Source organism: Callionymus lyra, chromosome 4 (assembly GCF_982586985.1).
Source record: "Callionymus lyra chromosome 4, fCalLyr1.hap1.1, whole genome shotgun sequence".
NCBI classification, from domain to species: Eukaryota; Metazoa; Chordata; class Actinopteri; order Syngnathiformes; family Callionymidae; genus Callionymus; species Callionymus lyra.
The window spans coordinates 26472671-26488252 of record NC_141821.1 but is presented as its reverse complement, the minus strand read 5'-3'; positions in this window follow the sequence as shown (position 1 = coordinate 26488252).

The window sequence follows — 15582 nt, the reverse complement described above, 5'->3', positions numbered from 1 at the left end:
GCTGTGAACGCATTGCAACACCACACACAGGCCGAGTACTGCGTCAATCTTTTTTGTAGCCGATCCATGCGGACAGCTGAACTCGGATCCACCTTTTTAATGGATACGAAAATATGTTGAAAATAACGCTGATCTGTGTTGGCAAGGCCTAAGCAATCCTTTGTTTCATTGGCTGGTGGAAGAAATTCATTTTTATGTCAAGGAGGAATCTACAGCTGGTAAGAGGGTTCACTTTACAACAAGTAGGGCCTCTTGGGCTGCCCTGAAGGGGGTGCCTATAGACATAACTTTGATGTATCATTGTGGGTTACAGCATGCTTTATTAAGAATGGAAGTCCCTCACCACCTCTGTGTCAGCATTCATTCTATTTTAAGACAACTGTGAATATTAGACTGAAGTCAATAATGATTGTCAGTTATGGATATGCACTGCTGCCCTTGTCTGGACACTAACCAGGAGGACCCTCAAAGTCAAAGAGTGGAGCGGATTCTATCTACCACATCTATAGGGCTAGCCTGTTTACCTACAATGTCATGGACACCTTGTGCGATACATAGGCAGAATCAAGGTTATTTTATTGTACTGTGGTGATACCTATCCATAGTTGTATAACAACTTACCTTCAAGCTAACTGTGTGCCTGGATTTGGAATTCCTGCGTAACAAAAACAGACCCCAAAAAGCCAAACAGAAAGTATGTTGAACACTTAGGACTCCAGGCATTCATGGGTTTCGATGATTTTAATACACTGTAACAAACACACAAGCACTGCCCAAAGTGCCTGCTAGAGTTGAAGTCCCTGTCACCATCTTAAACTAGAAATATGATTGTTCGGCACACATGAATGATACAGTTAACAAAACCACTCATTAAAATAATGAGAAAATGAATAAGAAATATACTAAATATTACTGTGGCTTGTTTTACTCAAGGCGCTCCGGTTTCCTCCCACAGTCCAAGGCAGAAAATGAATGAATGTTTGTTTCCGATTCCTTATAATTCATTTCAAATAGCACAAAACAACTGCACTCTGAACTCCAAGCAAGACGATCTGCTTGTGTATGTACTTTTATGCCCTACAGTCTCATGAGTAGTAGATTCTGCTACTTTTAAGACCTTCTCCACCCTGCAAATATTTACTAACTATATCTCTGAGCACTGTCTGCATTTCACAACTGCCTGTAACCAGTCCGAGGGACTGTGGGTGGAACAATGCTGAAGACAGAGTAGTGTAAACAGAGGGACGACTGCATAAGATAAAAACAAAACAAAAAAAAAAACATTTTTATGTGCAGTTTCAAGTTGGCCAAGACATTAATCTGTCTAGTAAAAACCAACGATCTGGAAGAATACGGTTCATGTGTCTTTAGTCCAACTGGTCATAAAAACATTCAGAGTGAGCTCTGTTTTAGATTATTTCACTATGGACAACCCCTGGACCAACACGGTCCTCCAGACCAGTACTTTACCAGTACAGGTCTTGGTAGTAAAATATGTCGAATTTGCACGTTTTTGAGACTTTTAGAAAGAAACATTTTCAACATTTGGGCAACAATTATTTGTGTTCCTGTGATCCTCCAGATGCTATTGAAACTAACACAAACTTAGGCCCACTTTTTCCTCCGTCACTCACCTCCAATCCCTTTCATCCCTTGTGCCAGCAGATTAAAATTGGTTTGTGTTACGCCCCCTAGATTGAGTAGCTCTCACAATGCCCCAGATCTATAAAAGTTCCATTCCAAATGATCTTTAAATAGTTGATAATTAATTATTCTAAGAAACACCCCGTTGTGCCCTGAAAGACATTCGGAGGCAAAGCTCTTATTCTGACATTTTATTGTTAGTGTGAAAGCATTAAAAGTCATCTGGACAGAGCAGACACGAAAGTGATGGAGCCGAGGATCTTTGAGGGATTTCCCTGATTGGACATGGATCGGGAGGAGAATAAGGGAACACTGTTCAGAAAACCCCGGAGCTCAAGACGTGTTTCAATCCAGGGATGATGAACGTGTGACCGACAAATGAACCAAACTTGTAAATGTCCACTGACCAAAACAAGATGGGACTATTAATGGGGGCAACATTCCGCCATTGTCTGCATCAGTTAACTTTAAAAAAAAATTCCAGGCGGTGACGCATTCTTTTATCTCAATAATAAATGTCTAGTTGACGCAGTTCACATTAACGTCCTTGCTTAATGTTTCAACGGTCGCTGTGTTGCGCTCTGGATGCAGGAATGTGTATCTTCAGAGGCTCTTACTATCTGAAGTCTGAGTTCATCACCATCAACATTTAGCATTAGGAAGAAGACCTCGAGAGAGGAGGGCAAGCTGTCTTGTGGGACCAGTTTCAGTTATTATTAGACAAGAAAGTAAGAATCAGAGGACACTATTGGAAGGGAACATTTTCTTAATTGTTCCAAATGATTCTTTCATTTCATTCTACTTATTGTCCTCCTGATTGTTATCTGGGTGGCAGCGGCTCAGATGGTCATGCAGATGGCACTTTGAATACCACTTTATAACTTGGAATGCTTTTAACAATCGTCATAATGGTGGAGAGAGGGTTTGTTTGCGTACATTTATTATTCTCAATGCTTTTCTCAGTCAGCTTCAGGACAGCTGTTGCAATGGACATACCTTGCTACCACCTCAATGTATTTTTAAATAATATGAAACTGAAAAATATAAATAATTCAATATACTCTTCTGAAGAATAGTGTACTATTTCCAAATGAAGCCTGCATTGCCATAATTTAGCAGTATAAATAATCACAATTTATTCATTTCTTTCAACTCTCTCAGGGTGGGGATGTGAGACAGCGTACCCCTCTGTACAACTCGGGCAAACACTGTCATCTTCAAGAAGGTTCGCACATGTTCAAGACAAGCAGCGAAGCGTTTCAGCACCTCTCCCATGGACAGCTACCATATGTGCTGTTGACTTCATCTAGCAGTGAACAAAACTCTCGGTAGTTAAACCCATTTGCAATTAATTTGCTAACTATTCCTTAATAATGACATTCATTGCTTCCACACCCTCAGGAGGAAATGTCATTTTCTTTGTGCAAGATGCAGTGAAACGTCATCAGCTCTCGATCCAATGACTATTGAGAGTAACAGCCTGGTGGAGAGACCAGACTGAAATTAGTTTCTAAAGCAAAATCAAAAAAGAAAAAATAATCAATTGGCTTTTCTTCTTGACTGTAAATGTAAGAAGTTATTGTTCATCATTTACAATATGTAGGCACATTTAATCGATACCACATAGTAGTAAGAAACGGCAAATAAAAAAAAAAAAATGCAAACATGGAGATAAAAAAAAACTATGTTTCCCACCTCATCATCACTTCTACAGTGGAACAATGTTTTCCTGTTAAGTGCATTTATTTATGAAAGTCTATCTTTCTTTTACTTAACTTCTTCCCCCAGCATGTTGTGAGTACTGCAAAGCAAAGAGGAGTATCCGACTGTGTCATGACGATGGAAACTGCTTTACTGCCTGAAGGTAAAACTTGCCTTCCTCTCGTGATGCATTTGGATTTTATCTGAAATCTGTGCCAGAGCAGGCAGCATGGACCCCAGAATGGAGCCAGAGACAGCAGGTGTTCCGAACAGCAAAGACAAACAACAGATCGGAATCCTGTGCTGCTACCAAGGCGGTTAGAAAATAAATTTGTCGGCTTGAAAGTAGTGTGTACTTGTGTGGTGCGGCTTTCATGTGAGGTAAGTGGGAGGAAACTTGTGTATTCGGCTTGTGGCTATTTTTGCATACAATTTCTCAGCCTGAACAAAGATATTTAGACAGCATTTTTTAGCATCTCTACTGAAAAAAAACACCTTAATTTAACATTAATGTAAAAACAAAGTGCATTTTGAATAACTGCTGTTGCTCAAATCCCTAAAAAAACAAACCACCACACTACTTTTAACGGTTAATCTGTTATAACCTCTTATTTTAAATGATGGTGCCATCAAATGAGCTCTAAACAACTATTGAGTTTTCAGTCTCATGAAGCTTCGTCAGCCTACCACTAATCATATAATAGTGTTTGAAGCAACTGAAATATTGATGCGATATCACCCCTAAGCCCATTGCTCATCAAAGCTGACAGGTTGTCCGGTGTACAGTAGGGGTTGTCTCAGTCAGCGGTCTCTCAGGTACTGTTTCCCTCTCCAGTGGCCAATCCAGTGGCAATGGTTCTTGCCGAGAGCATCTTAAAATCCCCCTCTTGGGACAGAACCAACGGCTCACCCACTGGTGCTAAAGGTCATGTAACCACTCTGTCAGAGGGAGGTCAAAGGGCCTGACCATTATTGAGGTGGCTCCAGAGAAATGAAGTACTTCAATGTTCCTGAAGTGGATTCATCTGGCAGAGAAGTCCGGGTTAAGTGTTTTGAGCTTCGTCCTGGACCAGAGCTCCATCCGCAACATCCCTGTATGCGTGTAGATGGCAAATTGGTTCTTTTCCAGCACTGTCTCTCTGTTTCTCAGTTTACTTGACACGAGAAGAGAATTTCTTCTTTATTTACCAGATTCATTTGCTTTCTTCTTGTGCGTTTGTTGGGGATTTGAATGATTTCAAACTCAACAGACCATGAACACTAAATGGTGTTATTTTCAATTTTTAAAATACAAAAAAATTGAATGTGACAGCTAGCATTTCAATAAGTTGTTCCACTGGTTCTATTCTGAGAAGGTGAAGTAAAAAAACACAACTGAAACATCTGACAAACCTTTTAACAATTCTGACAGATCAGACAGCTGTACATTTTCAATACCAAATTGTGTTAGATAAGTGCTCTGGATAAGTCATGTTCCAGCATCTTTCTGAAGTATTGTCAGTGTAATCACACAGTGGTGATACAACTCATGCTGCTTTTCCACTAGTGTGCCACAGCAGGTTGGTTTGGCAACAGGGGCAGAGAGAGCAGCGCAGACCATGGTTAGTTTGCCACTTGCCTTTCTACTCAGTCCTCTCAAGGCTGCTGGTCTCAATCCATAATTTAATCATTTCACATTCAATTATACAATTTCTAGCTGAGACTAGCATTTTTCTTTTGCTACAGCTTGTCTATAAACTTAAAGTATCAACTTATTAAGCTATTAAGAATGCATTTTTCTTTGAGAATTGTTCGATAAGAAAGCTCTGGCTAAGACCTGATTGGGTTTGTGGCTTCACCTCTCACTGACGCCTTTGCCCCAATGAACAGTGTGTAAACTTAAGAAGATATAGAGTAAAGTTTAGGTTTAGCAATTACAATTGGTAAGCTCTATCGCCTCACAGCAAGTAGGTTGCCGGTTCGCTTCCAGGTCGAAAGAGGGTTCTCCGGTTTCCTCTCACTGTCCAAAAACATACAGAGTTGGATTGGGTGTTTGGGGAATTTGTTCTTGGATGGATGGATGGATGGATGGATGGATGGATGGATGGATGGATGGATGGATGGATGGATGGATGGATGGATGGATGGATGGATGGATGGACGGATGGATGGATGAGTGGCTGGATGGATGGATGGATGGATGGATTGAAATACTTTATTAATCCCCCTGGAGATCTTTTGGGAAATTGGGTTCCAGTACACAGCGAGTTTCATAAAATCAGAACAAGAACAAAGTCCAAACAAAAGAACATAGATCAAAATAAAGAACATAGATCAAAATAAAGAACATACAAGTGAATGGTCGTTGTGTGCCCTGCTACAGACTGTCCACGTTGTCCCCCGCCTCTCGCCCAAAGAAACTGGGATAGGCTCTGTGACCCCCATAAGGGAACAACAGGTAGAGAAAATGAATGAAGTCCAAGCAGATCCATGTTTGGAGGGCAAAGTGAGTTGAGAGTTAAGATGTCCTAAACCATTCAGAAAAGTAAGAAAACAAGTATAATGTTGCGCCAACTTTGAGTTACAAGAAGTTTTCAGAGCTTCAGTCTATATGGTCTAAAATGGTGATTTGGACATGAAGATGCTCTGAACATTTTTCGACAGATTGCTGGAGACTTTGCATCGTAAACAAGAACCCTTTATAGACAACTTCAGAGCTGCCCTTCATTAGCACACCTGGAGGCTCCAGAGACTGTACCAGGCAAGGAAGATGTTCTATTTGATTTTGACATGAATCACTTTACTTTGGATGAAGAGCTACATTTTTGGGACTTAATAACTCTCAATACTTTAGATAAAGAAGGGAAATTTGCCTTTTTTAGGAGCTGTAGTGATAATTGTGGCCTCGTTGTTCCATCAGCCTGGTGGTTCCAAACCCTAATATAAAATACATCTGCAGGACTGAAAACATTGCACAAATAAGGCTCAGCAGTTAATTAACTGGTTCATCAAAGACACACAACTACTGAAGCTAAATTATAAAAAGATCTTTCTCTTTGGGGATCGTTTTCATGATCTTGTCAGACACTAATAATAATAATATTTGCCCGTCAGCGACACAGATAGTACTTTAATAGCAATCACAGGAAACGAGGAAGAAGACATCTGCTTGCACATTTTGTCTGCTTGTTATGTTAATTAAGATTGATAATGTTTCATGCCAATCTTCGCTTCAGACATCTGACATTGCTGCATCATTGGGCTTTTCCTTGACATGTTTCTCAATGACATGTTTCAAGAACTGTCTGTATATGACGATGACATCAACTAAAACCTTTCTGGTTGCCCTTATTTGTCAACTGGACATTCATGAGTCGCCTCTGGAGCTGGCTCACTTGAAATTTACACTTTATATTAATTTACAGACATTATTACATACTTTCCTTTGTCTATGGTGACCCGATCATTATTGTATATTTCACAACTTTTCAAAACACTGAATAGAGATATAGGAACCTCCAAAAAAAGCAACACTGATGTGGAGCAGTTGCTCAGGATGTACAGATTGTTGACTTCACTGCTGCGCAATGTTTACAGCTCTATGTCGACTAGACGCAAGTTGATATGGGAGAGTGAAAGAAAGGCCGCCTGGAGCCAGCCGAAGGGCCTGTCTGAGGAGGAGACACTAGCAGCAAAAAGGTGCTGCAGTTCAATTAATTAGAGCATCACCTTAAATGTTCTAAAATGTATTCTCTTTCTGAGTGTGATCCTTAGGCACCCATGGTTTGGCAGAGCTTTGTTCAATTACTTCGACAGCTGATGGCTTTGACTCTAGTCTTCCATTCCGTGGCGGAGAAATTTTTTGGTGGAAACTGGGGTAGGGAATAAATTCAACATGGAGCGCTCATCAGTGTCAGGCAGCTTCTTGCACTCAAGCTGTGGAGCAAAAAGTTCCCCACTCACCACACAGTGTTATGATAGATTGAAGGAAAGTTAAGAGTGACACGGATGTTGTTTCTTTTAACCCTACTGCCCAACCTTGTGATATTTTAAAAAAATAATATGGTTGGGGTTATTATAATTATCAAACAAGTTTTTCAAGTTATACTAAAACTCAACCATTTGTTCATTGAACCCTGTGTACATTGACCGAGCGCTGTTAGTCGGGAATGTTTGATCAATCGTAATATCTTGGAAGTCGTTTTGTGGAATCAGCCTTATTGCAGAAGTATGCACTTGCTCAGTGCTCACTCTAGTACATCATTATTTCCTTCTAGAAACTGCAGTTATGTTGATGTCTTTGTGCCTTCAAACCCCACTAATCCGTTCTTCTTTTTGGAATTGTAAGTCCATTTTTAACCTTATGAAGGTCAGTTGACTTCATCTCTGTCCAAAAAGAAAAAAACAACATTCAAATACCTCTGTTGTGCTTGTCTGTAATGTCCCTCTTTTATTGAAGCGACATGACAAAGTAAACAAGTATATATTTTAAGTTTGTTTTTAGCAGAAGCTGCTAGGCCATATTCCTAAATATTGCACATGTACACTGACACGCAATGTCTTCGAATGAGGAAAGGATATTTCACTAAAAACCAACTTGAAATACATAGATTTATTCATGATTGTATGGAACAATTGCTATTGTCGAGGCTTCAATACAAGATGGACATTAAAAAGGCGAGTACCACAGAGGTTTTGGATGTTTTTAAGAGTGTCATCTTGGACAAAGGTAAAGACGGAGACCACTGAGCATCAGTCATTATATAAAAATGGACATTCATTTTACCTATAATTCTAAAAAAGAACTGATTTCTCTGAAAATAATCCCACCCTCCACATAATCATAACTAAATTGTAAAATTGGAATTTTGGGTGGACTATCACTTTAATAAATGGTCTCCTGAAATAAGTGTGAATGTTGAGATAAGTTGTACAACGAGGCAAAGAGGCCGAGGACTTGCAGAGAACAAGTCAATTTCCTGAAAGTGCAAGTGTTTAATGAAAGGTAACGCATTGGATCATGTGATGAAGGTGAGATCCAGGTGTGGATGACTTCTATGTTCTGGGGCCTGTTGAGGCTGGCTATGCAGGAGATGGTGGCAGTCCTGAGATGAAGATGATCAAAAGCAAAACAATTAACCCTACAGGCAAAGTTCTTTGGTCTAGTGAAAAACCATTATAGTGTGATGGTCAGGTGAGGAACAGTATGCCTGGCTGCTTATTGTATTTTCAGTGTTTGCAGGTGGAAATGATGAGGAGGTTGTTGTTATTTAATTGACTAAATAAGCTAAATGCCCTCTACATTTGGCACAATATCAGTATTCTATTGAATGTTTTTTTGTTTTTTTCAGGATTTATTATATTCACCATATATAAATGCAAATATGGGTAAATGGTTGTCTTCTAAGTCATCAAACCAGGACAGTGTTCGTGTTTACATGCTCAGACACTCCTCAGGCACTTCATTTCCCTGCTGCGGTTTGAAAGAGTTATCAAAAACAAGCTCTAACAGCCACGGTTTGATGTGAATTATTTACTCAGTCATGTGTATACGAGTGGAAAAACTCACAAAAACTTTTCATGAAATTTATCAAATATATCCTTCATAAAGTGTTTTCCTTTAATATAAATGCATTTGACTGTTGACAAATCACCTGAAACCAGGCCAAGATAAAGCCACTGAGAAGCTTTATCCAGTGTCCCACATCTATGTGTGTAAATCTTTTACAACGTCAGCATGGGAGTTGTAAAATATTCATCTGTGTCTGACTGCTGCCTTGTACTTTGTTCTCCTCATTTTCACCCAACAACTCTGAGTGTATAACTCCTCCAAGCTGATTAAATTTGCAGATGCATTACCTTCTTATCTGACCAAAAATATAAAAATAGCTTTCCTCCTTGGTGTATACATTTTCAAAGACTTTTCTGGTGCATTTGGATTTGAAATAAAGTTATTTTACAGGAATGAAAGGCGATGATGTAAGCTGCAGCCTAAATTAAAAATATAGCAATAATGAATAGAGATGGAGATAAAAGTGTTTGTTTCTGTTGAAATACTGGTCAGTGTATTTTTAATGTAGCCCATAGTGTCTTGAAAGTTTACCATATGTTGAATGGTTAATGATATGGATGTACCATGGGTTCCTCTATGTCTCCCATAGTATCTGTACACAGAGGAGGTAGAACTTCCTCCAAGGAAACAGCACTAAGACACTGGTTCAGATATGTTGATGGCACTAGGGTCCAATTCCTAAAGGATGTAGCAGAGACCACCACAGAACACATCAACCAAGGTGACCACACACACGACAAGCCTTTCTGGAATGCCAGGTGCCTATATCACTTCCGCTTCCGGTGAGCCTTTGATCGGCTGCTTGAACGTAAGCTCCTGCAATAATTGCCAAAAACAGTCGTTTTAACGACTACTTGTCCGGATATTATGTTCATATCACTCATATGTCTCAAGCATCTCGGATCTATGATCGTGATGCTCCTTTCAACATCAGAGAGTCGATGGATTATAATCGCGACCGTTATCAACGTCCGGTGAATGTGTTTCCGGCTCCGCTTCTCATCGACTCGGACTCTGTGGAATATCGTTTGATCTCTCGGGTACCGGGGTGATTTCCACAAGCGATCGAGTCGGTCTGGAGTACAGGTCAGGATGAGACGCTCAGTCGCGATCACTCGGAAGAACTCTGACGTCATCTGACGTCATCGATGTTTGATCGACATTCCTCTCGCTGAAGAAGCATGACGACCTGCCGTCTGTCCAGACCTCAACGAAAGGTAGTAAGATTTTTTCATTTCCTCTCTTTAATTCGGCTTTTACTACCGAGTTGAACGTGAGTGTTAGCTGGTACCCACGTGACCACTTTTCACTTCAAAAGATCACGCTCTGCGCGCCTGTCAGTGACGCGCAGGGCCGGGTCTAGGCAGGGGCAAGAGGGGGCCTGGCCCCCTCATATAAATGTTGTGCCCCCTCAAACTTACATGTAAGTAAGAATAAGGGATTCTAAAAAAAAAAAAAAAAAAAAAAAAAGTAACAGCACAATGCCCCCTCAAGATTTGTGGCTGCCCCCTCATACATGCCTGTCTAGACCCGGCCCTGGTGACGCGGCGTCGACAGTGACGTCATCGGTGCTGAATGTAGGACTTCTAAATGTTCGCTCCATTACTAATAAATCCTTTATTCTTAATGATCTTTTCACAAGAGTTAATTTGGATTTATTATGTCTTTCTGAGACTTGGCAGAGAGAGGAAGAGTTTATTCATCTGAACGAACTCTGTCCAGTAGGGAGCGCTGTCCTGGGGAAGCCTCGCCTCTCTGGTTGTGGGGGAGGTCTTGCTACTGTTTTTAGGGAGAGTTGTTCTTGCACAGTGATTCAGACACAGGAATTCACTTCTTTTGAGTCTCAGATGATCTTGGTTGGTTCTACAAGTCCTTTCTATTGTGTGTCAATCTACCGCCCGCCTGGTCCTGCGGCGCTGTTCTTGAAAGACTTTAGTGACTTCTTATCTTCCATTATTCAAATGGAATCTGTTCTTATTCTTGGAGACTTTAATCTTCATGTTGATGACGTCACATCTTGTTCTGCTAAAGAACTTTTAACTTTAACAGAAGCCTTTAATTTTGAGCAACATGTTTCTGAACCCACTCATCAAAAAGGCCACATTTTAGAATTAGTTTTTACTCTTGGCCTGGACATTTCTATCTGTAAATGATGTCCATCTGAGTGATCATTCTCTTTTCTTGTTTAACCTGGACTTCATCCCTGAACCTAATCCTTTGAAAGTTAGGTCTCAGAGGCGTGTCATCTCAGCTGATACTGCAGACAGTTTTTCTGCTATGTTTGACACTCTTTCCTTTGATGACTGCCCAGATGTGGACAGTTTGATTCACTGTTTCACTGATCATTGTGTTGAAATACTGGATCAATTGGCACCCAAAACCCCAAAGTTTTGTTTGACACGATTAATTCTCTCGTGTCTCCTGCTCCTCAAATCACGCCTGTCTTCTGTGAAGCTGACAGCAATAAATTGTTGAGATCTTTCATTGACAAAATTAAATTGATCAAAGAGAAAATCTCTCCCCCTTTGTTTGGAACCCCTACTGTCTCTGAGCCCCTCTCCTCCTCTTGGTCCTCCTTCACTGCTGTATCTTTGGGTGATATTTCGGCACTAGTGAACAAGATGAAACCCTGCTCTTGCTCAGATGACGTCCTTCCTTGTAGGCTTTTTATCAAAGTATTTGATGTAATTGGCCCCTGGGTTACCAATATGGTGAACCTCTCCCTTTCCAAAGGGTTTTTTCCCAATGCATTTAAATATGCCATTGTGGAGCCTCTGCTCAAAAAAACAGGCTTAGACCCAACTGACCTCAGTAATTTCAGGCCTATTTCTAAGCTCCCTTTCTTGTCCAAGATCTTGGAGAAGGTGGTGTCTGAGCAGCTGTCTTTGTTCCTTGATCAGAGCGACATCCATGAGAAGTTTCAGTCTGGCTTCCGTAAACATCACTCTACAGAGACAGCTTTATTGAAAGTGTCCAGTGACATCATGATGTCGGCTGACTCGGGTAAATTCACTGTTCTGGTTCTTTTGGATCTGTCCTCGGCCTTTGAAACAGTTGATCACCAGATCCTGCTAAGTAGACTGAGGAATGAAGTGGGACTGTCTGGGTTTGTGTTAAAATGGTTCTCATCTTACCTTTTTGAGCGCAGTTTTAGTGTATATGCCAATCAAATGAGGTCTGAATCGGCAGATCTGTTGTGTGGAGTCCCTCAAGGTTCTGTTCTGGGTCCTTTATTGTTTTTGCTGTACTTGATTCCCCTCGGTAAAATCATTCAGAGATTTCCAGATGTTTCTTATCACATTTTTGCTGATGACATCCAGCTCTACTGCTCTTTTGATCCAACTGAGCCCCAAAGGCTGAACAGCTTAGTCAATTGTTTGTTAGAAATCAAACAATGGCTGAGTGAAAACACTGTACAGCTAAATGTGGACAAAACTGAAACACTGGTGATTGCTCCTGATAATAAGGTTCCAGGGTTGAGTCAGTACTTGGGTGACTTAGGTCAGTCTGTCAAACTGAGCCTGAGAAACCTGGGTGTTGTATTTGATAAAGACATGTCTCTTGTTCAACACTGCAGAAAACTGACCAGAAACTGTTTCCTTCAACTGAGAAAAATCTCTAAACTTGAAAATGTTGTCGGAACATGATCTGGAGCTTGTATACCATGTGTTTGTGTCTTCTCGTCTGGACTATTGTAACAGTTTGTTTTCATGTCTTAACAAGAAGGAGCTGTCTCGCCTGCAGTTGATTCAGAACTCTGCAGCGAGAATTCTGACCCGCTCAAGTAGAAGAACTCACATTTCTCCGATCCCTTAAACTCTTCACTGGCTTCCAGTTTCTTTCAGGATCAACTTTAAAATTCTGGTTCTTACTTGCAGAGCCATCATGGTCAGGCTCCTCCTTACATCAGTGATCTGATCCAGCCTTACACCCCAGCTCGGGCTCTGAGGTCTGTGGATCAGAATCTACTTATGGTTCCACGCACACGGCTCAGGACCAGAGGAGAGAAATTTCAGACTGTTGCTCCTAAGCTTTGGAACGATCTTCCTCTCTCTTTGCGCTTGATGAAGTCTACTGACTCCTTTAAGAAACATCTTAAGACGTTTCTATTTGTTCAGGCTTCTCCTTGATTTTCTGGAACTCCTTTTGTGTTTTCAGTTTTATCTTGACCCTTAAAGTATATACTTTGTTGAATATTGTTTTGATTGTTTTAGCGCTTTGTGACCCTGGTCTGGAAAAGCGCTATATAAACAAAAATTACTTACTTACTTACTTACTTACTTACTATATGTGAAAGTTTAAAGGAAACCCACATGTACCAATCATTATTTACCCTTGACTTGCACCACCCATTGCAGAAAAACTTGGTGTCATTAGAGGGCTCAGGAGTGTCCCAACAAGAACGGTTGGAAAAGCTAAAGAGCAAGACCACATTTGAAAAGCGCTAGCTACCTACAGATACCCAAAGTGGGATTTTTGGGGAAAAAATAAAAACAGAAAAAAAACACGGAAATTGAAAAGAAAGAGAAATGCAAGGACATATTCCTTTTGATAACTACGAACTGAATGATATGGTATGATGATGAGTAGCTTGTTGCGTCTCTTTTCAAACCAATCCATTATGGGAAAGAATAATGCTGACAACAGGAGTCCAGACAGTGTGATTATGGGGAAGACATTTAGCTATTATGCTTTATACTTACCCTTTCATTACTTTAACCAAGAGGTCATCATCAGAGAGCACCACAGTAGGTTGAGGTGAGTTGTAGGAGTGACAGATGTATTGAGAGTGAAAAGAAGGGTAGAACAGCTGCTCTTGTTACCCTGTTGAAAGATTGACAGACAAGGTTAGGTTGGAGTCTACATTGACAATGATGTTTGATGATGGCATTGGGACTTTGGGTGTGACTGACTGAGGGGGTTAAGGAGAAGACGGAGAGATGAAGCATGTGGATACTGATACAGAATACGTAAGTAAAAATGATGATGCAGAGATTGGAGGTAGTGGAAACAGAGATTAAGAAAGATACAGCCATTAAAAACCACATTTCATTTGATTCACAGATTATTAATGTATTATTATAGTAAACATTGAATGAGTTGATACAAAACTTTGTCTACTGCAGATAGAGTTGTGACTTAATTAGATGCTTCACTAGGTATTCTTTCTCACCTGTCCCTAATCACTGTTTCGTGAACACACAAATCGATCTGACAGCCAACTAGGCAGACGAAGATTTTAGCAATAGAAAGAAAACAACAGTAAATCAAAAACAGCTCATTTAATGAAAATGACCCTGAACTTTTGTCCACTCAACGATGGTTTTGAATCAACTGCTACAATGATTCTGAAAGTTTTTAGTGAAACAAATGAACATCACAGACCGTCTGTGCATGCTAAAAGTTTGACTGGAAAGTACTTAAACGGTCACAGGGACACAACAACGTCATTGCTAGCGCTTCAGATAATAGTATTTACATAATGATTTGGGATGAGGAAGGATGAGGAAATGGAGAGTAGATTCAACTATGTGTCTGTCTATTAACAGGTCGCTGGATTAGAGAGCGCATGTCATACACAACACAACAAGGATTTAAAACACACAGTGGGTCACTACCCATCATCCACTGGGTGAGAGACCAAACCCCCTTGTACCTGCTACAATACAAACAAAAGATTAAGAGGACTTTTATAATCAACAAAGGAAGGCACTAAATCAACAAAAATATATTTATATATTATTCAGTGACAGAAGAAATAGAAACTTATATTATCAGGCTCTTTACTTGATACATAATTAAAGATATAGAGCAACATAAGAGGATTTCATTTGTTCAACAAAGTTTCCTTTCTTCAGAAGGCTGGCTACCCATCTTTGCGATATCCCAGCATGCATTCACGTAAATCGAGGTCCTCCGGGAAGCTTGGCAGAGCAGAATTGTCAGTTCAAAGAAAGAAAGAAATGGCAATACGAAATGAAAAAGAAATCATAAAACTAAAGGCAGTCGCACAGATTACTCTCCTTATCAAGCTGGGAGTTAGATAGTGGCAGAGTTTAAATAAATGGCCATTAGCTTTCTAGAATCATTACAAGATAGATTGAGAAATGAAGAGAAACAGATCCACATCCAGAAGGCTGTAGATAATGGAGGACGAGACACACCCGAGATCAACTTTTATCCATAGGTGGGTCTTTTATTTCAGCCCTATGCAAGCAGTGATGTCGGAGTTGTGCACACCATGTTATTTAAATTGTAAAATGCAGTGGATCGTACTGGACGCGAGAGCTAATTTGCTAGCACTAATTTGCTGTATCATGATACAGTTTGAAAGACCACTAGATGGCACCCTCAGTGAAAATGATGCCATTTAAGAAAGTAGAGAGTTCCATCTAGTGGCCTTTTAAAAATGAGACACTGTATCATTAAACAACCTATCTCACAACAGAGGAGCATGACATCCACGGCTAACATTTATCGTATGTAAACCTCGAGTCGATTTTATACTGAGGACCTCACCTTCTAAAGTTGTCCCCTTTTTTTATGACTTGAGAATAATTTTTTTAAAATGTAATACCAGGTTAGTCACACATCTTGGATATTAAAATGTTCTCTGTGTTTAGCTTAAAAGGTTCTTGGATGTTTAACCAGCTGTGATCAGTGGTCTAACTTTAGGCATGTAGTGG